General features: G+C 39.2%; 1 protein-coding gene across 5 annotated transcripts in view; it reads right to left on the bottom strand.

The window, feature by feature from the left end:
• Window positions 1–23,506, bottom strand: part of ZNF516 (zinc finger protein 516) — a 155,368-nt gene that overhangs the window by 126,198 nt on the left and 5,664 nt on the right. For 2 of the 5 annotated variants that reach the window (XM_075062903.1, XM_075062902.1), the window contains exon 2: window positions 9,309–9,395. The exons of 2 other annotated variants lie outside the window; for them this stretch is intronic. The gene's annotated coding sequence lies outside the window, so the exon portion shown is untranslated. Of the gene's footprint in view, window positions 1–9,308; window positions 9,396–20,068; window positions 20,201–23,506 lie in introns of all 5 variants that reach the window. One more of the 5 variants, XM_075062904.1, reaches the window with a different exon arrangement.

Below are 23,506 nucleotides of genomic sequence, written 5' to 3'. Positions count from 1 at the left end.
TCACGGCTCTATGTAAAACCATTAAATAGCTCAGTATGGTGAAGTCAGCACTTCAGAATTATAACTTAAAATTATTATTATTAAGGATTCTATGTTCTTTCTATTTTTCACACTGCTACTGAAAAAACTACACCCATTACATTTTCTATATTTAGAGAATACCATGAAGGTACATTTTAGTAAAGATCTATGAATGGATTTATTGTACTAAGTGGTGAAATATGTAAAAATCCAAACCCCATCCTATTTCCAGATTTTTTTCCTCCTACTGAAACAATGAAAGAGCTAACATGATTTTCATTTTGAAACTGAATGTTTAGATTGGTGCCAGGCTGCACTGATATGCTTTCCATATATTTGAAAAAGAAGTTTGTTTCTTTTTGTTCAACTTAATCAAAGAAAAATGAAGCTGTATAGCTGTCTATCAGTCATTAAGTGACACTTTACCAAGACCCAATCCCGCAAGCATGTATGCATTTGAGTATCTTCACTCACATGAATAATCTCATTAAGTCCAATAAGACTACTCATGTGTTTAAAATTATTCACATATATTAAGTGTTAACAGGATTGTGTCCTACATTTTGTTTAACTGAAGTTGAAATCAATAACTTCCATATGTAACTGCACAATTTTCCCAAAAGACAGTGCTTTAAAATACTGAGAGTAATCAAATGTTACTAATTTTCTGTAAACAAGAACTGCACTGTTTTAAGTTCTTTGAAACTAAGGCTGAAATTTTGAAATCAAGGTACTAACATTTTTATGATAGTTTATTGCATCAAGAAACACAACACAGGTTACCAGTAGGTAAACATTTTCCAAGTCCAGGTGTTCAAATTTAGGCTCCTAAATCCACCTAAATAAAAGTGTCCAATTTTCAGAGGTGCTGAGCACCTGCAGCTCCTATGGAGTTAGATGGGATTTGTAGTCACTCAGCACTTCTGAGGATCAGGCTACTTAAGTGCACAACGGTGGAGTTAGGAGTCTAACGTTAGGCACCCAGGCCCGAAAGTTTTTGCCTAAATCAGTCATCTGTGTAGCCTTCCTAGCTGTAATAAAGTACATCTCTACCCTGATATAATGTGGTCATGGGGAGCCAAAAATCCCTACCACTTTATAGGTGAAACGCCATTATATCGGGGTAGCGGTGGCAGGGCTGCAGTGGTGATTTACCCGGGGCTCCAGCCGCTGCGGGGAGCCCAGGCTCTTTAAATATCCTGCCGAGCCCCGCTGCCACAACCCCAGGGTAGCAACGACAGGGCTCCAGTGGTGATTTAAAGGGTCTGGGGCTCCCCGCAGCAGCTGGAGCCCTGGATCCTTTAAAGCGCTGCCCAAGCCCCACTGCTACCGCGCTATATGCGAACCCGTGTTATATCGGGTCTCATTATAGAGGGTAGAGCTGTATCACAAAAACCTATAAAATGCATGCTGCTTTCCAAAAATAAAGTGAAAATGTGTCAATGGAAGACTAGGGCATCAATTTTCCTTTTTTCAGTCAACCGACCATGAGGCTAATGGTGGTGGTGGAAAAAACTGTAAACTTTCTCATTGAGCTTTAAATAGGGTACTGACACCTGTATATCAGAAGTTAACATGACAAAGATAATAAAAAAATTAAAGAACTTCTCAGGTGCAGTCATTTAAGCAAATGCCAAAACCACTCCATCACACTTTCTCTGTATTTTTAGATGACATCTTCAACAAATTGGACACAGGATTTGGCAGTTCTCTTTTGAGATGTAGAATCGATACTATTAAGTGGGAGTTCTTGTTTCCCCCCTTGTATGAATACTTGCAGCTATTACTGAATCATTTCTCGTGTTCTCTTGCATAAAGTCAGTGTTTATTTCTACAATCCTTCCTTTAATTTTTCCTCTGATTTTTCACTGGCAGAATGTAGTAGTAGGTATGTGAGGAGTTTAAGCAGGGTGACGTACTTCAATCATTTCTTTAAACTGCCCATTTTTGCTATGTAGGTAATGCTATTAGCATAAAAGAAGGCTGCAACTTTTATTGTATAATCACTAACAGGTATTTTCCATTTTGGGGTGTTGAAAATGAACAAGAGACACTGATCATAAATGAAATTGGTGTCAAAGAACTGCTCAAAAGCTATTTACATCTTAATACTTTACTTGAAAATATATATATATTTTTTTTTACTTCATTCAACACGTATTTCCTAGCATTTCTTTCAACTACAGGCACGTTGGGTCAGATAAATTCATTCGGTGATGTTTGGCAATCACAAAATATAAATCACCTGTTTGACATATTAATCAGCAGCTCTTACATTTATAACCATCAGAATAAGAAAATCATTCAGTGACTTCAACACTGTGTAGACTCAAAGAGGAGCCAGCCATCTTTATTTAAAAACATGTTACCTGTCCATTAGAAAAGTCTATATTCTAGCAAACAAACACAACAGATGCCCTCCATAACAGATGACCATTCTAATGATTCCCCTCTCCAACATCCAAACAGTTGATTTCACCCTCTCATAATGCTATGACCCTCTCATAATGCTATGACCCTCTCATAATGCTCCTATGACTTCCGTTTTCCCTCCTTCCTCTCTAGGCTTCTAAATTTCTTGCAATTTCTTTATCAGCACACCACGAATCTTAGTGTTTCATCACTTCCTTTTTAACTTTTAAGAATAACTGAAGTTTTCATTTATCAACTGAAATTACAGCTGTATGTTTCTAGCATCAATATATTCTCAAATACGTTTTGTTCTTCAGAGCCATATGGGGAAAAAAAGAACTTGATAAAAATTGGATAAAACCCACTGAGCTAGTGATTTTTATAACCCTAAGGCAGACAGGCATAATTGCCTAAAAGTCCAACTGCAAATTACAATTCTTCTGCATAACCACTAAGAGGCTTACTTCTACCTGCTGAAGTCAGGAAACTACTGTGTTAATCAAGGCACCATGCCCTTGGTCTAAAGAGCAGAAGAAAACCTGATTTTCCCTTATCTACATTAGCTGAAGGGACAAAAGGTAAAAAGTAAAGCCACTTGTATGCACTGATATAGGACAAGTTTGGAGAAATTAGGTATATGTGCACTAGAGATCAACAAGATGGAGTCTGATGAACAGAGGTATTAAGTATACCTTCTCTCAACCTTACTGATATATTGCAACTGAAATTACAATTGTGACTTTAAATGGTGAAAGAACAAGCCCTACTAAGGTAGCCATAGCATGCTATAAACTCAATATTATTAAAACTTTCTTTCATTAATTTTAATAACAATTACATTAATACAGGCTGTTTTTCCCTCCCTCCCAGCCCCCAACTCCCTAATATTTTCTTGCCACTTTAAGTTAATCAGCTGTATTTTATGAGTTTTTGTTCATGCAGATTAAGATTTCTCAGGTATCTTTTCTTAAATAAAAAAGTATACGAGGGCAACTCGAAAATGTTCCATCAAAGCTGTTTTTCTATGGAGAACTGGGATTTCAACTAAATAAAATTTTTGGTGAAAAATGTCTCTTTGTGGCAAATGTTTATTTGTTATAGAAAACCAAAACTTTCCATTGGGAAGTATCAAAACATTCCTGAATCAAAATTAAACATTTCAACATAGCCGAATGGAAATGTTTAGTTTTGATTCAGTTCAACATGAAACCATGTTTTGTTGAATCAGTGCAATGCCTCATATGAAAGCTGTAGGTCAGGTGCCTCCTGGTCCCACCCATAGTGCATCATGAGAGATTTAGTCAGCATGGGAGCCTGACCCATAGGGTGGAGAGGGGCATGAGGAGCCTGAATTACAGTTCTCATCAGGCTTCATGTCAGGGAAAACAGTTTAATGTCGAACTGAGTCAAAATGCAACATTTTGATTTGGTATGACAAACCGAAGTACCTCAATTCAGATAAACCCAACCTGAAATAAAACATTTCATTCTGATTTTGTGCCATTATAATCATGAGACCTTATATGTACGGAAAAGTAATTTGATTACTTACTAGAAGTCACCTGGTGCATTAAAACAATGACATTTTACATAAAATCAATTTGTCCAGAGAAGTCAGTAATTCTTCTTAAAATTTAAGAAAGAAAAGGAAAGCCCTCAAGGACGGCTTGCATAAATTGTCTATTGTACATTAATATAATGGATGTTTATGTAAATACAGAACAGTTATATTTTAATCCCTTTGAATTAATAGAGACCTAATTTATCTGAATCAGCCTACAAGCTCCATTTTTTAATTTGACTTTAAAAACCCCTGCAGATTATTAAATCAATAGTACATGTATAATATACAATAGGTTGCCTCTTAAATACTCAAAGGCCCTTAGGGAAGTCAGGATTTGCTGATGCACCAATAACCGCAAGACGTCTAACCTGCCAGTGGCACGGAGGTCATCTTTTCAAATAACCAAGGAGATACTGGCTAAATCTCACTATTCATTGTTAATTTCATAAAGTTGGCCTTACCATGTTTATGGGCATGTTGGCCACCCCACAGTTCAATCCTATCTCCTCTCCTTTTCAAAAATCTATGTAGGATCTAGCTCATTTCATAAGACATCATCAGCTCCAATGCCACTAATGTGCTAATGACACCCACCTACCCATACATCTCTCTTACCGGACACAAACTTCAGAGACACCTAGATGTCACAGAGAATCCTGTGGCACCTTATAGACTAACAGACATTTTGGAGCGTGAGCTTTCGTGGGTGAATACCCACTTCATCAGACGCAGACAGTGGAAATTTTACAGATCCAGACTAACATGGCTACCCCTCTGATACTTGACTAGATGTCACAGTATATGAGAAAAATAAGGCACCTGGATTAACAAGAAATTGGCTTAATATCAACCCTATAACAAAGCAGTATTGCTGAGAGGAAGAGAATGACATTTTAAGAAAATGATCGGAATGTTGGTTGACCTTTATAACAAGTATGTGTCCACTAATAGTCAAGGTAACATGCAATCTCTGTATCCCGTTGGACTGTTCTAACCAGAGATTACTTACAGCAAGGAGAACCACTTTCTTCCATCTTTTACTAGCCAAGATAATATGCTCACTTCTCTTGGACAAGGATCTAGCCTGATATCAATACTTTTTTCATCATGTGACTGTTGCACTGCACTCTACCTTGAGCTGATGGTGAAGGCCTACATCACAACTCCAGCAGACACAGCATCTTTCACAAGGCTGACAGGAGCACATCACACTAGCGTTCCTCTACTCAACTGGCTCCCCATTCATTTCAACATCCTGGTCTGAATCCCCAAATCCCTTATTGGGTTAGGGCCTCGCTATCTTTGAGACTGCTTCTCCATCCAGGATCCAGTGAGACAACAGTGCTCTGCTAGGAATGATACATGTGATGATGCCCAAGACTGCATGTTATAGAGCTGAGGACAGGGTGTTCTTGCTTTGCTGTGAAACTCCATGAGCTGTAGAATTCTGACACCAGATATCAAGTTAAGCCAGAGCCTGACCATTTAAAGGCCAAAACCCCTCTTTTGAGAAGGCCGTCCCTCAGTTACAACAGCTGAAGAATAGATTTTGCATGTTTAAAAAAAATCTCTTATTAAGTAACAGAAGTTATATCAAGAGATGATGGATCCTTTGCAGACAAAAGGAATGGGCTAAATTGTCTCCTGTCCCTATGTAGATGTGGGAGGACAAGGGGCTCCAAAGCACCTTCCTACCTGTCTTGAATCATCTTCATAGTGACAGGTTACAATTGAAGTCCCTTCCCCTATGAGTCTGTAATTAAAGGCACAAGCCAACACAACCCAATAGGGACAGGAAAGGGAGGAGGTGAGATCATGCTGTCCTTACCTGACCTGCAGAGCTAGCTGGGAAGTGGGAGCAAGCTGCACCACACTACCTCTGTGTGGCAGGGTTGTGCAAGGTGAAGGACTGTCTCCTGAGGCCTTAACTCTGCCTGGAGTTCCCTCTGAGAAGTGCAGCTCCACACCACCTCTTAGTCAGGGCTGCGTATAATTTGCACAATCTGGCCCAATGTGATTCTTAATTTAGTTTTTGCAGCCTAGATACCACAATGATTAGCCCAGTAAGAAATGCTTTGATGGATTCTCATGAAGCTTTCAGATGACTGACTTCTCTACAAAATGGCCATGCCCACCACAAACAAGCTTACTTTAGTTGAGCTAACACTGAATCACTCGAGTGTATGGATGTAAAGTTTTCAAAAGCACCTGCATGGTTTAAGAGCCTAAGTCTCACTTGCTGCATCTACATTACAAGATAGGTACATGTGAGCACACCCCTACTCATGCTAACTCTCATCAAGCTAGTGCATATATAAATAGAAGCATAGCTCCAGTAGCACAGGCAATTGCAACAGAGTCTTGGCCATCCAAAGTACAAACCCACCTGAAACAGGTGGGTATGTACTTGGCACAGCTAAGCCATGCCTCCACTGCTGCTGCTCATGCTACTTATACTTATGCTAGCTTAATGAGAACTAACATGAGCAAGTATAAGTGAGCAGAGGAAACATACCTCACTCACAACGTACACAGAGCCATCGAAAGTCAGTGGGATTCAGCTTTCTTAAGTGGTTTTGAAAATTTTACTCATGTACTGACAGAAACAAATTGGGAAATAAACCAATGGTGAATAAAATAAGGACTGTGTCAGCCCATTGAGTATTTCTGCAACATTATCAATCTAAATATTGTAGATATGGAAAATGCCATATTTAAATAGCACTGATATTTACTTCTTCCCTTTAAAAAAACACATCAAACGCATTGGGTGTTAAATGGATAGTTGCATGCATCTGAAGAAGCTTAGGCCCAAATAAATCTGTTAGTCTTTAAGGTGTCACCAGACTCCTCGTTGCTTAAGTGGACAGTTATGTCTTTTGCCCCATAATAGAAATCAATGTTAATTTGATGGAATGGTGGTGTCTGCATAACACATTGTTAGCAATAAGAATCATACTTAATAACAAACCTGACTCCCAATGTCAAGGGGTTAAAAAGAAATTGGACCCACTCACTACAAAGACTTACACTGCTTAACTTTGTGTAATGTGAATAGTCCCACTGAAGTGTCAATGGGGCTACTAACAAATTTGAAATGGTAAGAAGGTGTGTAAATCTTTGCAAGATTTGAATTTCGGTTTTGTTTGCAACATGAACAGTTTTCTCCATTCAAACTGAGGGGCAAACTCCATGCTCTGATCTGCCCCTGGATTTCTAAATGTGATTAAACAAATGCATCAATCTTGCTTATGTGCTTAAAATTTGCATATATTTCATCATCCCACGAAGCATGAATCTCCATTTGCTCCCATCTTTGGTATTTACAGAAGCTAATCTCAATAAGAGTGTAGTTTTGATAAAAATGAGTGTGTCTGACTAATGCAAAATTCCCATGGATTTAAGCAGCCATTTTGGATGGCATCTATAAAAGCAATTCAGCTTTGCTCAAGCAAGGAAGTCTTGTCAGCAAAAAAGCTTGAAGGGACTCCGTCACCAGAAACTTTTTGAATGTGTGTCTAATTCAAAAAAAAAGAAATCCTGATTCTGATAAAGCACCTTACAATTTGAGAGGACAGGAGTTACCTCTTTAAAAACATGAAATGAAAATGATTTTTCTGCTTCCTCCATATGGAGTTACTGGCTTGGCCCTTGTCATAGATATGATTTAGTTTCCTTCAGATTTCCAGGTGGAAGAACTGGACCCAAGGATCATTTGCACAAAGGCCACAGTTCTAACCCCTGTAAAGCTCTGTCTTGGTTGTAAGGAGTAACTATGCTTTTAACTACATTAGGTACAAAATGTTCAGGCAAATGTGATTTTTCAAGTTGACAGTAACCCTTGAAGATGGATAGTGAGCCATTTGACTAAACATAAATTAAAGTTGACTCTGGAAATAGTAATCTGGGCTCTTGAGCTTCTTTGAAAGCACAACTGGTTGGGAGCTGCATGAGTACAGACATTTTATAGATTTTAAAACTAAATTTGAGCTTCAAATACTAAATCTAGCACTCAGGGATATGTGGATTTGTGTTACTTCCAGGAAGACTTTGGAGCCATAAACTAATGGATAGATTACACTCATGCATAAAATATAGTCTTTTTGGATAGCAGATAGTTTTCCTTCTATGTTTGTCTTGCTATTTAAAGTAAATCACCCATTTTTCTCATTCAAATACTCTGGAAGTTAAAAAGATCAGGAAAACCAGTGTGATGAGTTTGAGTTCAAAAACTGGCCAATTATGACTCTCAGGCTGCATTTGAAATTAAGCCTCCGACTGTGCAAGATGACCCGTGTGAGCAAACCTTTGCACTGACTTCAGTGGGGCCACCCAGTGGCCACTAGTGTCTGCCTACATGGATTAGGGTGGAATATCAGGGCAAAACCATTTAAGTATGGAAAGCATTTCCAAGCCTCATATTGGTGGCAATTATTTTGATTGAAAACGGTGGCAGTATGGATGCCCTGAGCTAAAGATTTTAAACCAATTTAATTTCTAACCTGTTTTAAACTATTCTAAAAATCAAACTAGAAAACCCTTGAATATTTCACAAAAAATAATTAAATTAATTCTTGGTCTAACTCCATTGACTCCACTGACTGTGACTCTTAACAAGGACAATAAAATTTAGTAGTTCAAAAGTTCAAAACCTAACTGGAAATGTAAAGATCTCAGAGCACCTATTGATCTCACACACCTTTATATTTTGACAAAAAATCTCTGACGTGTGTGTGTGTGTGTGTGTGTCCATAAACTGTAACAATTGCAGTGTTGCACAAAAAAACTCACAAAGTTATAAAATTTCAATGTTAGGAAGTATGTCCAGGTATAGTCTTTAAAAAAAAAAAAAAAGAGACTGGCAAAACCAATGCGCATCTTCTGTAAAGTAGAACTGTTTCTTAGAGAGAGAAAAAAAAAAAAAGAGTCAAATCTTCTGTTCTTTTATCAACGTATAAGATATGGAAAGCAAAATTCTTAACTACTGCAGGGTTCTTAAATCACTATTAAATTCTATCTATTCAATGCCTTTGGCATTTACTGTATTGTACATTTGCTGCTAGTCTACTGAGCAAGTACATTTCTCTGATGTTACTTAACAAGTTATTCTTTTGTCATATTCTAGCAACTAAAGAAAATATTCAGCATCTCTGTGCCATGATGACATCTTTAGGCAAACAATGTTACCATGGCTCTTCTCATTCCCATTTCATTCATGTGCCATTTTTTGTTTCATAACTAACCAGCTCCTACGCCTGATTCACATAGCACACATATGTACCCCCCATATACACAGAGGAACAAAACTTACCCTTAGTTACACCCCTGAAATTTCAATGTCAATGAGGTTGTTGGCATGTAACCCAGGACAGAAATTTGGCCAGACAGAGGGAAGGGCCTGGGGAGAGGGGAAAAAGGGAAGAAAAGGAATATTTATTTTATTTTTTACTCAGTTTCAGATAACTGTGTAACAGATCATATTTTTCATGTAGTAGGTATGATTTTTTTATATATACATTCCTCAGTTCCATTTATAAATGGTTGCTGATGCTGATGGTAGAAGTAAAAACAACATGCAAATTTAACACTTGCAAGAGTATAGCCAGTGAAGCTCATTTTGCAGGAAATACCAATCCAAGGACTACTGAGCAATTTTACCCCCACTTAGGACAGGCCTTTCAATCATTACTGATGATTGAATTCAATGTGACTACTCATATGAGTAGTAAGTACTCACTAATGTCAGTAGGGGCTACACAATCAAGCCCTTGAATGCTATATTTTTGTATGCGTATGCACACAGAAGAGCATGTGCTCACACAAACAGGCCAAGTTCAGCAGTGATCTGTGTGGTAGTGTAAATTACAGACCTGGAATAAATGAGATCAGAGTTACGATCAGAAAGTGAGTTTAAATTACACTGATTTTGTATTCTATGGGAACCAAATTCAGCACCTATGAAAAAGGGAGTAAGTAAAGTTTGCCCTTGCTTACACCAGGACTACATCTAGGAGTGCTGAGGATGATGCAAGTTACATTGAAACATGGAGTCCTCCATTATCTTATCTCTTCCTGTTAATTAGTTTTCCTGCTACAAGTGGCTACCTGTCCCCAGCACATCTTCTATACCCTGGCATATAGATTATGCTCATTTTGCAGACCTCAAACTAAATGCTGATTTCACTTATACAGATATCAGAGGGGTAGCCGTGTTAGTCTGGATCTGTAAAAGCAGCAGAGAATCCTGTGGCACCTTATAGACTAACAGAAGTTTTGGAGCGTGAGCTTTCGTGGGTGAATACCCACTTCGTCACTTCGTGAGACGAGACGCAGGAGTGGAAATTTCCAGGGTAGGTATATATCGCTAGCAAGCAAGCTCGAGATAACGAGGTTAGTTCAGTCAGGAGGATGGGCCCCTGTTTGATAGAGTGGTGTGAAACCAAGGAGAAGAAACTGGTTCTGTAATTGGCAAGCCATTCACAGTCTTTGTTTAGTCCAGAGCTGATGGTGTCAAATTTACAGATGAACTGAAGCTCAGCATTTCTCTTTGAAGTTGGTCTGAAGTTTTTTGCTGCAAGATGGCACCTTAGTCTGCTTAGTGTGCCAGGGAGGTTGAAGTGCTCTCACTACAGTTTTGTATATTGCCTCCTGATATCTGATTTGTGTCATTTATCTTTTCCATGAGTACAGTTTGGCCGATGTACATAGCAGAGGGCATTGCTGGCATATGATGCGTTATATCTTGTGGACGTGCAGGTGACATGAACAGTGATGGTCTGTGATCTGTGGTCGTGATATCGCTAGTGTAGATATGGGCAGAGTTGGCATCGAGGTTGTTGCATGGATTGTCCTAGCAGAGTTACTATGGTCGGTGTGCAGTTGCTGGTAGAATACGTTCAGGTTGCAGGTTGGCTGGGCAAGGATTGCTGCCACCAAGACTGTGAAAGTGTGGATCATTGTCGAGGGATGGTAGATCTCTGGATGATGCGTTGGAGGGGTTTTAGCTGGAGGCGTTGCGTGGCCATGGAGCCTGTGTTTTTTCGTGGGTTTGTCTTGCAGTAGGAAGCTTCTGGGTACACGTCTGCTCTGTTGATCTGTTTCTAATTCTCGCATGGCGGTATTTCTGTTTGGGATGTGTGGAGATTTGTAGGTGTTGGTCTCTGTCTGAGTGTGTAGACAGATGCGGTTGTACCCAGTGCTTCTGTTTAGACACTGGATCGTCGATGGCCCAGATGAGGAGGCCATGAAGGTAGGCATAGCGGTCGCTAGTGTTTTCGATACAGGTTGTTAATGCTGACCACTCACTTATGTGCACCGTGGGTTCTAGAAAGTGACCTCCGTGTAATGGTCCGGCATGGTTGATGGTCGGTGGAATTGTGAAATCGTTGGTGAATTCTTTTAGAGTCTGCCTTCCATGGTCCAAAGATGATGAAGAGTCATCAATTACATAGGTAGAGAAGGGCATGAGTGTCACGAGAGCTGAGAAGCGTGTTCCAGGTCAGCCATAAATATTGCTAGTTGTGGGCCGTCGGGTCCCACAGCCGTGCCACTGATCTGGAGAAGTATATGTCAATCAAACTGAATAGTTGGGGTTTTGAGTATAAAGGCACAGAGCTTCCAGCACGTTGTTGCGAAACGTTCATTTCTCTGCACTGTCAGCCCATCACGAAGTGGGTATTCACCCACAAAAGCTCACGCTCCAAAACTTCTGTTAGTCTATAAGGTGCCACAGGATTCTTTGCTGCTTTTACTTATACAGATGTACATTTCAATTACTCCACTGAAGTCAATGGAGTTATACCAATATAAATGTAGGGTACCTGAACAGAAAACTTGGCTCCTAATCAATGCCGAATTGAAACAAACTCCAGTATTTTGCAATATACACAAATTTCTACCCAATTTGTAATTGACACCACTATTTACATCATCACTGAATTTGAACCAAAGGCTGTCCAGAGAGTTGCGCTGGTTTATTCCCATCTGCATTTGGTTCACAGAATGTATGGAAATGACCCTTGGTTCACTTCTACGTGAGGACTAAGTATGCTGTATAATACCCCATTATTATAAAAAAAAAAAAAGTTTCAATTTTTTAAAAATTTCCATTATAGTTTGAACACAATGCTACCCCGTCTGAGCATGCAAACACTGAGCCTACATGAATGCATTCTACTCAACAAGTCAAGCCAAATGTTTCCCCCTTTCTGCTCTTCAAAAAGTACTCTGTGCCCTTTCACTATGAAGCATGGAATCAGCCTCCTGGTATCTGGTAAACTCATTTCCTTGACAGCCAGGATATTCAGGCATCTATCAAGTTTCTAAGCACTCCCCAACAGCAATAGAATAATCAGTTAAGGCTTCTCTATCATTACCGCTTTCCTAGTAGTCCTAGGAATGATGTGATGACACTCACACTCCCTGTGTGGCACCAGCTGATTTTTGAGAAAAACAAAAAGCATTTACACAGCATGACCATCCAGATAGTGTTTGATGCCAGGAAGATTATTGCCAAATGTTCAGGTTCCACACACAGCACATCTTTTAAATGTCAGCATGGAGCCAGATATTTCACCATTCTCTGACTAACTGCTTGGTAAATGTACAGTAATTTTGAGATTACGCAGATTTTATTAAATTTGTGATAGTTTAATACTAATTTAAGGAGGGCTTTGGTAATTACCAGTTACTTCTTAACATTTAACTTGATAGCAGATATGCCTTAAAAAATGTCAATGACACATTTAAATTAACAAAGCCATATAACCATATGCACACAAAAGATACACCAAAGATACACAGGGACTGACTGACTGTGTGTATGTACATCACCTAGCACAATGGATCTCTGCTCTCAGTCATGGCCACTCGGAACTACTATAGTACAAATAAGAAATAATCATAATTTAATTCCAGCCAAGCATAGTGGTTAGAAATGAAGCTTTTCTAATCATCTAAAATGTTGAACTTGTGTCACACAGAAGTGTAGGTGTTTAGTGTGTATGGGGATGGTTGTGTTTAAGTGGGTTCTGTTGGATTGTTAATCAAGGGAATTGTTTTTCAGTGGAAAAGGTTGTATCGTATTTATTGTTTTTCAGTGTTATAGTTTATGTTTATAGCAATGTTATTAAGATGATGTTATGAGGAAGGCCAATGTTTCTTTCTTTAAACTGTCAGTGTTTCTGGTCAGAGTTAGAGTTGTGAAGGGAAGCGGCAGATGTGGGCAAGAGGTAATCACAACTGTAGATTTCAAAGGTTGTGTGTGTACTTAACTAGTGACTCGACTCCTGATTTTTCTTACAAATGAGTTGGTAATATGAACACTTGAGCAACTGTAACCGGTGTTAACAAAATAAAAATGTTTGTTATTTGATGGAACTTATTTAAGAAATCTCTGCAAATGCTAAACGTTATTCAGATGGATACAAGATAAGCATATAACCTGTCCTCCAGTCCTAACTGTACTCCTTCCCCTTGTTCCCTGGCACAACCCAATTCCTCCCATAGCCTCCAGTGCATGACCCAGATTACCCCCATTGTGCCACTTCATGTCTCTCTACAGCCCCATGCCTCAATATGCTTCCTCAACCCACAACCCCACCCCGACTAGTCAGTATTTTTATGTCAGTGTTTAAAAGGTGAATATGGCCAGAGAGTAGAAATCATGGTGCGGACCAGGGGTGCATATGACGGAGCAGGGCTATGCGAAAGTAGTATGTGAGGAGCAAGGAGCAGTGGGGAGAAGATCTATCTGTACTCTGACAAACCATAAGTGAGTCACAGATTATCTAAATTCTGATGAACCACCAGTGGTTAATCGAAGTGGAACTCCTCTCCATTCTCCCCACTACACACACTCACTGCTCTGGCCCCTCCTTCTCTATCCGTCACTCCCCCCCCCACCCAAAGATCTCCACTCCTCACCCTCCCCACTCTGCCCATTATTATTATGTATCAGTTGTATTACCATAACACCTAGGAGCCCTAGTCACGGACCACATTCTCACCATACTAGGCAGCATACAAAACACAAAACAATCCAACAACACCCTCTACACAGCTGCATAATGCTCCCTGGCTCTCCACAATGCTGCTGCGTGGTGTGCCACAGAGCTCAGGTCAAGTGTCTCTACATTGGTGCCTAAATAAAGAGCCTCTGGTTTCCCGGAAGCACCCCAGCATCTCCACATAGAAATAGATCCCACCCACAAGCATCTCCTATTAAATCTTCCATTCACCCCAAAGCCCTGCTCAAACACTACTCACTTTGCCTCCTCCCTGTCTTCCTTTACCTGCTGCTGCCCAAACCCAGCCCCCTATTGTCTGAGTGAGGAGGAGAGCTGGTGAGATAGCAAAGCAGGCTTTCTGCACTGCAAAACAGAGGCAGCTGACAGAACTTGACAGTTTCATCAGCTAATCTTGGCAGAGTTTAGTTTATCCTGAATGAGAGGAGTGACTGTGTGCATTCAACTTCAGAATTTCAAAAGTGGCCCAGCTCCAAGATGTTATTAGAATGTGTGTGTCCTACCATGAGAGAAGTTTGGGTTCCTCTAGCTAAACAACCACTGTCCACACAAACCCCAAAGGAATATGAGAAAATTGGGGTAAAGTTGGTTTGTTTCGGTAGTGGAAGGGGGTTGAAAAAATATATTTGTGTTTCTTCTGCAAAAGGTAGTAAGTATTTTCTTTTTCAAAAGTTACTGAGGAAATTTCAATTGTCCTATGAAGAATTATTGTGCCCGAAGTGTAGACTAAATTCAATCAGAGTGTGAAGCAGAGGGATTTAAGCCTTTTAAGTGCCACACACTTCCTTAAAATACATTCTGCAAACCAAAGTGAAAACAGAAACTTAAGGACAACAACAAAAATTTGCTTGATGTCTGATATCCTCTTAGCTGTCACATATCTCCTTGTCTCTTCCCTTTATTTAGAGATCTGAGAAGAGCACGCATCTTCTTGAAATGGGGAAAGAGAAGACAAAGGCTCCCTGACTATTTTCTCTCTCTCTCTCTCGACTTATGTGACCCAAATGGCACTGCTCCCATCTTAGAATTGGCTGAGAAAATAAAGGGTCCCCATATGCTGCTTAATAACCTGTTCCAGTCTACATAATTAGGTTACGGAAGAGATAGGACCCAAGCCAAAATTCAGGCAGACTTGTTGTTCCTGCCATTACCCTGAACCCTGTCAAAGAAAAACTAATCTCTCACTGTGTTCATTTTGCTCTCTCTGTGTCTGATCTCCTCCGGAGTTGCAAAATTCACACGCTGTACCCAAAAGAGCAAGGTTAACCATCTATCTCCTCCTACCCTCTTTGAGGATGCAAGCCTTGATCCTTCTCATCATTTTCTAAGAGGGCTGCTCCTTCAAAATAACTAGGAACGTTGAATGTTTTCAGGAGTATTAGATTTTTAATAAGAAAAAGGAGACTGATATTAAAAAGGCAAGGAATTAATTTTTATGACACTTCTCAAGGACTCCACTCCTTTCTCCTCCCCTCAAACTACTCAACTCACCAATGTCCTTGCAGCTATTCATTCATCTAACATGAGAACAAGTAAATTTGGCAGCCCAACCTCCAGCTTTCTATGCAGTGACCTTGATCTTCCGCTTCCCATCTAAACCACTTTGAGATTTCTCTGCTTGCACTAAAATCCTCTCCTTCTTCTCTGGTAAGAGCCAAAGTATTAGAGAACAATTACAATTTTGTCTAGTGTGTGAATCTTCCTTGCAGTGCTCCAGATGCGTCTAAGAAGTTATCATACTTGGCAATTTTCTTTATCTACCATTTCACTTCCAGAGGCAAACAACAGCATTTCCCTAATGTGGATAGTAATGAAAAGCCTATGGACTGCAGATCAGCACAAGGCAGCAAAGTGAAAGCAATGGTATCTCCCAAGATATGCACAGAAAGATGCAGCAAATATCTGAAGGACTCCATTGTGACTCCTCTCTGTCAGGGAAACTCTCAGAATGTGTCAGTTTACGCCAAGTGGTGTATGCATAGGCATAGAGGAGCAAGTGATCTATGATGTAAGTATGAATGGTAAAAACATGTACCAGTAGTTCATGGGAAGAGAATTTTATGTCTAAAAATCAAAATGTAGCACACAAGAGTCACTATTTAAAACAACCAACCTCTTCCATACCTCAACCCCCTTGTCCAAGTTCATACCAAGACCCGCCTCCCAGGTGTGAAAGTAGACTGGTATAGTGTACTGGTAAGAAGCTGGTACCGGCCTGTATGCACCGCTTTAATGTCATTGTCCCTTTTGAAGCAGCAGAGAATCCTGTGGCACCTTATAGACTAACAGACGTTTTGGAGCGTGAGCTTTCGTGGGTGAATACCCACTGCGTCAGACGCAAGTACCTGCGTCTGACACAGTGGGTATTCACTCACGAAAGCTCACGCTCCAAAACGTCTGTTAGTCTATAAGGTGCCACAGGATTCTCTGCTGCTTTAACAGATCCAGACTAACACAGCTACCCCTCTGATAATTGTCCCTTTTGTGGCCCCCGAGCCACCGACAGGGTGGGGCAAAAGGGGCAGCTGCCCCAGGGCCAACAATTTAAAAGGGCTTGGGGCTTGAGATTGCTCCTGCGACGGTAGCTGCCAGAGCACTGGGACCTTGTAAATCACCACCGGAGCCTCTGGTGGCGCAGGCCAAGCACTGTGGATGGGCTGGCTGAAGGAGGCTGACCCCCCAGCTCCGTCCCTTCTGCAGGCTCGGAACCAGCCCCCATGCCAGTAAGAGTTTAATATTACTTTCACCCCTGCCCCTTCCCTTTCAGGACTCCCCCCACTTCCAATCAGCTAAATGGGAAGGGCAGAGTGATCACCACTCCTTGACACCTGTTCATAACTCCCTTCCTCCTCCAGGGTTGTGACCCTCAAGTTGAGAACCACTGGTTTAAAAGAATGTGCACATCATTTTGATTATCAGAAGCACCCAACACATGCTAAGGGTCTGCAAAGAAACAAATAAAGACACAGGCCAAAAATTTCAGCACTAAAATTAAGCATTTAAATAGATGACCTGATTTTCAGAGATGCCAAGCACCCATAGCTCCCACTCCTCAGCACATAAGAAAGTCAGGTCACCTATTTGGTACCCAAATACTGTAAGCATCTGCTTTGGAAAATTCTGGCCACAGCTGATGCCCATCTAAATAAGTATTTAAAAGTTATCTGACATTGCTCTTAATATTTAAAATAACTATGTGGAATATTAGCAGTCCCAACACAATTAACTTTTGTAGTACAAATACAGAGCAATTTATAATCCCTAATCAACCTAGAAAATAACCGACTGATAAACCAATCTGTTTATAATACCATTAACAGATTCTGGCTTCTCTGTCAACAGGGTAATTTGCTGAGACCACTTTTAATCTCTACCACTAAACCATTAATCCCACGACTTCCATGTAGTATTGCTTTCTAACTTTACCCAGATTTACCAAATAGTCTGTGGTGCATTAAAAACTAGCTGAATAAATAACAGTAGCAAAAACACGCCTGTTGACATTACAGAATTCAGAGACCCCCCACTCCTCTGTTGATCCTTTTAAAAACTGTTACTTTCTAATTGGAAGAAACCATTCAGAAGGGGAAGCTGTATATCTGTCAAGTAATTTGACACGTGGTGTGCACTGTTCATGATAACATGAACTCTCCAATATGCTTGGCATTATGAAAAGGAGTGAATTATTTCATCATACCACTTATGGTCATGCCATAGGCATGGATGTTTCTACTAAAATCAATTTCAATTTAATGGGACAGGGTTATCAACATTAATTGTGATATTTTCTCAAACTGGCATTAAAACATTCCTCTAGTATCACTGTTAATGTCAATATAAATTATGCATCACAGTTCATAGTGTTCACTTACAGAGGTAAAACTCATCTAGAAAATAAGAAAAGGAACCAGGGCTTATCTACATGCAGCATGTATTTATTCTGCCCCTACAGGTTTTCCTGAAAATCAATGAACATGCATTTATCTCTTTTTTCCCTTGAAATATGTTGTCCCTGAAATCATCATTAGTATTGCCATTAAATATGGTGTCAACAAGGTATTGCTGTTAAACAACTATAGGGAGGACCAAATACGAAACATTGCAAGGAACCAGGTATAAAAATATATGAAACCTGTAGCGGTATTCAAGGAGACATCAAAAGGAGCAGATTGTCTCCAGTGCAGGGCCGGCTCCATGCCCCAGTGCGCCAAGCGCGTGCTTGGGGTCGCATGCCGCGGGGGGCGCTCTGCTGGTTGCCGGGAGGGCGGCAGGTGGCTCCGGTGGACCTCCCGCAGGCGTGCCTGCGGAGGGTCCGGTGGTCCCATGGCTCCGATAGAGCATCCGCAGGCACGCCTGCCGGAGGTCCACCGGAGCCACGGGACCGGCGAGCGGCAGAGCACCCCATGCGGCGTGCTGCCGTGCTTGGGGCAGCGAAATTGCTAGAGCCAGCCCTGCTCCAGTGCACACCTCAATGGTTTCAAAACACTAGAGGGAGGTTGGAAATCTTATTTCATGTTTATTTTACTGAGGTTAATAGAAGTATTATACAAAGCTCTTCCAATGACATGATCTAAGAAGTGTACCATGTACTTACAATCACTATAGTACAAATTAATTTATTAAGAGTACAATCTGCAACTACAAGAAGTCAACATATCTTTTATACAGTGCACCATTATAGATATGATGGAATATTTTTCTACTCAAGGGTATACTTTAAGGCCATAAAAGACCTCACTAAGGGACAGACTGTAAGCCCCTTACACATACTGGAGAGCAATTGATTACTCATACAAGTAGTTCCACTGAGGTCAATGGGACTACTTACATAAGTAACTAAATGTTGCCAACTCTGCCAATTTTATCGCAAGTTTAATAATATTTGGTGTTCCATTAAAGTCCTAATTCTTGGATCAAATAACTATTGGAGAATTACAGCTTTTTTTGTAAAAGTATCTAGCCCTCATGGCTGCAGCAAAGACTGAAAATGTGAGCCCTAAAGGTTCAAAAACGAGAAAGCAAACAAAAGAACTCAAAATGAATTTTCTTTAAAAAAATAATAATAATAACAACAATAACAACAACAACATGATTTTTAAACTAATCCCATGATTTTTGAGGGGCTGACTGATGGTTTAAAATACTTGGGGTTGGTAATACTGGTCTGCTCACCAAAATACATACTTCACAGTCTAGACCAAAGTGAACAAGAATGCATCTTTTAATGTGGGCAGACTATTGGGGCACTAAAACTAAGTCTTGCTTAGCATATCCTCAACCATCAAAGGAGCAGCTCTAGTTTCAGCCAGCAGAGACTGCAACATCTCACCCTGCAACTCTTGACACCATGTTGTGTCATTGACTATTGTGAATAAGTATTCCCACAAATCATTTCAACATTCAGAGCTGGATTATTTGTTAAGGAAATTGTTTGAGAATTAAAAAAAACAAAAAACGCTTACTCATTAACCTAGTATCATTGTAACAGCAAAGCACAACTGCTAAACACAGCATTCCATTGCACAACCTTAAAAGCATCATTTACTGTACTAGATTTCAGACAAAGAACATTTTGAAGTACTGAAATAAATCAACACTTAAATGCAACTTCTAGTCAGTCCATACAATATGGGTTAAATGCTACCATATGGTGAAGAAACACACATGTTGCCCTTTTAAAACAAAGAACGTGAATAATTTCCTTTAAAAAATGTATTTTTAACATAACAAGCACAGAAAATCTTTTTAATTTTAACTATAACTGTGATCAAGACACATTTTGGAAAATGTCATACTACTGGAAAAAACTCTGAAATGTGAGGACTGTTTTAAATCAGGGTTGATAAATAAATTAAAAATAAAAAGAACAGCTCAATTTCCATCAGTCTGTCACAGTATGTCCTGAAAGCTAACACCATTTCCCTGCTCACTATCCTTTTAAATGAACAGAGGGGAAAAAATTAATAAATAGTGCAGCCATATTAAGGAGCCTGATCTGACATGAGCAAAAATGAGGTGCCAACTCAATAGTGTTCATTTACTTTACCTGTTGGAAAAGAAAAATATGTACTTGTGCCTTGAAAACACTAATACACATTAGTAGGTCTTATTTTCAGCAAACATTCAGATCCAGAACTGCCTGATGCATAGATCTTTCATATCTTCTTTATATTCTTTTCTGTAATATCATGAAATATATTGTTAGCTACAGACAAAAAAAAAGACTGAAACAATCTATCAGAGTGAATATATATGAAATAGATGTAGTGTAGCTGGAGTAAATGCTACTGTTTTTTTCAAATTACCTGTATCTAGCCATTACCCTGTGTGTTAAGTATCTGTTTTCAGCACTGTAATATATACTAAACATGTCTGAATTCTAAGAATAGTTGCAGACTGTAATTGTACATGCTTTGTAGTTTCCATTTCATTTTGAAGAAGAAAAAAAAAGATTAAAAGCTAGATCACTTCAGAAACTGCCCTTAAAATTTTGGGGAGCCACAAAATTGTACTATAGTACTTTGCAATTTGGAAATATGATGGTGGAAAACATTTCCTTCTAGAAAGCCACCATGTAGAAAGGAAAACTCAAAGGCCAGATGTAAAGAAAATGGACAGATAAGAGATAGACAATACACATTTCTTAGAGATTTGAAATGTATTTAGTAACTGTATCAACTTTAATAAGAAGCTAAGCACTGTGTGCCAAATTGTGTTCCCACATACATCGGTGTAAATTCAGAGTAACACTGGATTTACACTAGTATACATGACAGCAAAATTTGGGCTATGGCTTCCATAGTCATCTATAGTAAAATGTGGACTTTGTTAAGCAAGTGTTAAATATAATATTCTACTGATGATACTAATTCAATTATTTCCAATAAGTCATCATTTTACTGAAAGGTTAGCAAAAATCAAAATACTTTTGAAATACTCAGCTCAATGTAAGTAATTCTGAATCCACATTAAAAGCCTCCGTTAATTCTTCCCATAAGGTTTTAAACAATTTAGACCACTGAATTCATTACTAAACCTAAATATGTAACTTTATCATCATATAAATAGAGTTTGCCAATATCCCTTCAAAACATAGTAACACATACATAATATCCTGAGACTGTTTGCATAAGAGCTGTTGTTGTAAACCAGTTCCTGGAACATAGGGAGAAACTGTTTATAGGAAATGTGTACCAATTCTGATGTCGCTCTACTGATACCTGAGTTAAGGTGTAAACAGCAACAGCAAAATTAATCATTGATGTTAGGTAATCATCATCAGTAGCCTCAGACAGGAAAGCAGGTTTAGCAAGCCAAGAGACAGGACATTTGCAGGATTACAGCCAGGTAATGAAAGTAAACACATGCACTCAAGTACTACAATACTAATGAAGCTATAGCAATGTTACTTCCTGAACTGTAATCCGCTAGAATATTTCAGAGCAGGCTCAGTAATACCAAGGTTATTAAAATCACTTCTGCTGAGAGTGTTTTTAGTACAAATCTTGGGAAAGGGAGGGGTTCCATTTTTTTCTTTTAAGAAATTAAGGGCTAAATTCTGCTCTCAGTTATGCCCATGTAACTCCAGAGTAACTGTATTGATTAAAGTGGAGTTACTGTGCAATTACAGTGGTGTAACCAAAAACAGAATTTTGCCCTAAGTGACTGAATCATAACAGCTTTATCCTAGCACAGAAATGTATAAACATTTACATCATGTAAGATGTCTGCTTTGAAAAAGGAATGTTGCTACAAGATTCAAATATTTATATTGCAGATGCCTAATCAAATAAATTTGACTCTGTGCTGTTTTTTGCCATCCAGTCATTAATTATCTGCATGTAGTTTATGGCTACAGAAAAAGTAAGTTAAGATAGCTTATAGTTTCCAAGCTACCATGGTTCCAAACAGTTGGAATCTCCGCTATTGAAATATACAGAGCACAATTTTACCCTGAGATACACTCATGCAACTCCCACTGAAGTCAATAGGAGCAGATAACGTATATCAAAGGACAGCACTGAGCTCATAGGCAAAAGCAAGTACAGTATAAAAAGGCTCAAACATTCTTGTCAAACTGACAAACAATACACAGTTATGAAAAGAGCAACAGTGGGGGGTTTTTAATCCCATTTCTGGTAGAAATTTAATACATGTTCATCCTTAAAACGCATACATCTACACATTCACACTTGTGTCTTAAAAATGTAAACAAGCACATTTTACAAGTTAAATGCACAGGCTCAGGCAAGTTTCTTCCTGCTGAATGCAATCAGTTTGTATTTCAGCTTCCTACTGTTATGGTGTTAAGAAATAATGCAGTTGGACACCCTAAACACAATTTTCCAATCTGAATATGGGATCTCAAAACTTGTGCCAAGCTCCTTTAAAGACTTACATACTTGCTTTATTTTTTTTTTCCAAACACATTATGAATCATCCCAATTAAGTAAATGCTATGTAAAGTTAAGGGTATAAGTAAATCTTTGCTGTATTGCAGTCCTCCAAAGCTATTACTGACTTTAGTGGGCTTTGGATCAAGCCCTTACTGAGTATGGTAATTATATTTTCTTCCACAGGGGCAGGAAAAAAAACTCACAGTGTAAAAGTAATCAGGTTGGATCCTCAGCTGGTATAAACTGGTGTAACTTCATTAAAGCCAATACAGCTACATGAATATACACCAGCTGAGGATTTGGCCCACTGCACTTAATGACCTTAACAAAGCTAAATAAACAGACCGCCCAAAGTTTACAAAAGTTCGCATCGACATCATTCATCTGATTATGCTCCTCCAGTCTGTCATACATTGTGTCATCTGATGTATGCTACACAAACATCACTAAGAAAGCATAATTTTAAAGGGTTCTCATTTTTCACTCAAGCGAAGCATATTGGTTCCCCTTCCTCCTTCTCAAATAATTCTGAAATATTTGCAAAAAAAAAAGTGTCTATGTTTGCTGGGGTAAACCTGAATGGAGAAAAGTTGCAGCTAAGGGAAGTTTGACAAGCAAAGAACATTTGGAATGATGACATAATCATTTTTATCTGTTCACTGACTATTCCTGTGACTATAACTGGTCTTGTTAGGTCTCGGTGATGACACTCTGCTATGAAAACTTTCAGAAAAATAAGACGCACCTAATTTTTTTTAAAAAGGTGATATTCAGTGTCGGGAAATTTAATCTATATAAGTTAAATGTCACTGCTGTAACTCCATTCCAGGCAGCAAGTCGGTTACTGAGGTCATAACAATAGATAGCATTAATACTAGTGATGTAAACTATTTTCATTTCCCCAGAGTACTGAGTAATAATCAGTTATATTTAGTGAGAGACTGCAGCTCTTGATGCATATTGTTTTAGTCATGTTTAGCAATTTAAAAGGTCATGATGAGCTATAAAACCTCTTAGAAAGAACCTATGCTAATTTATGAGCACCACTTCTTTGTTGATACAACAAGTGTTGGACACCCATCTGTTAT

The sequence above is a fragment of the Chelonoidis abingdonii genome, chromosome 2 (genome assembly GCF_003597395.2).
Source record: "Chelonoidis abingdonii isolate Lonesome George chromosome 2, CheloAbing_2.0, whole genome shotgun sequence".
Classification (NCBI taxonomy): domain Eukaryota; kingdom Metazoa; phylum Chordata; order Testudines; family Testudinidae; genus Chelonoidis; species Chelonoidis abingdonii.
This window is presented reverse-complemented; position numbering and strand designations above follow the sequence as displayed.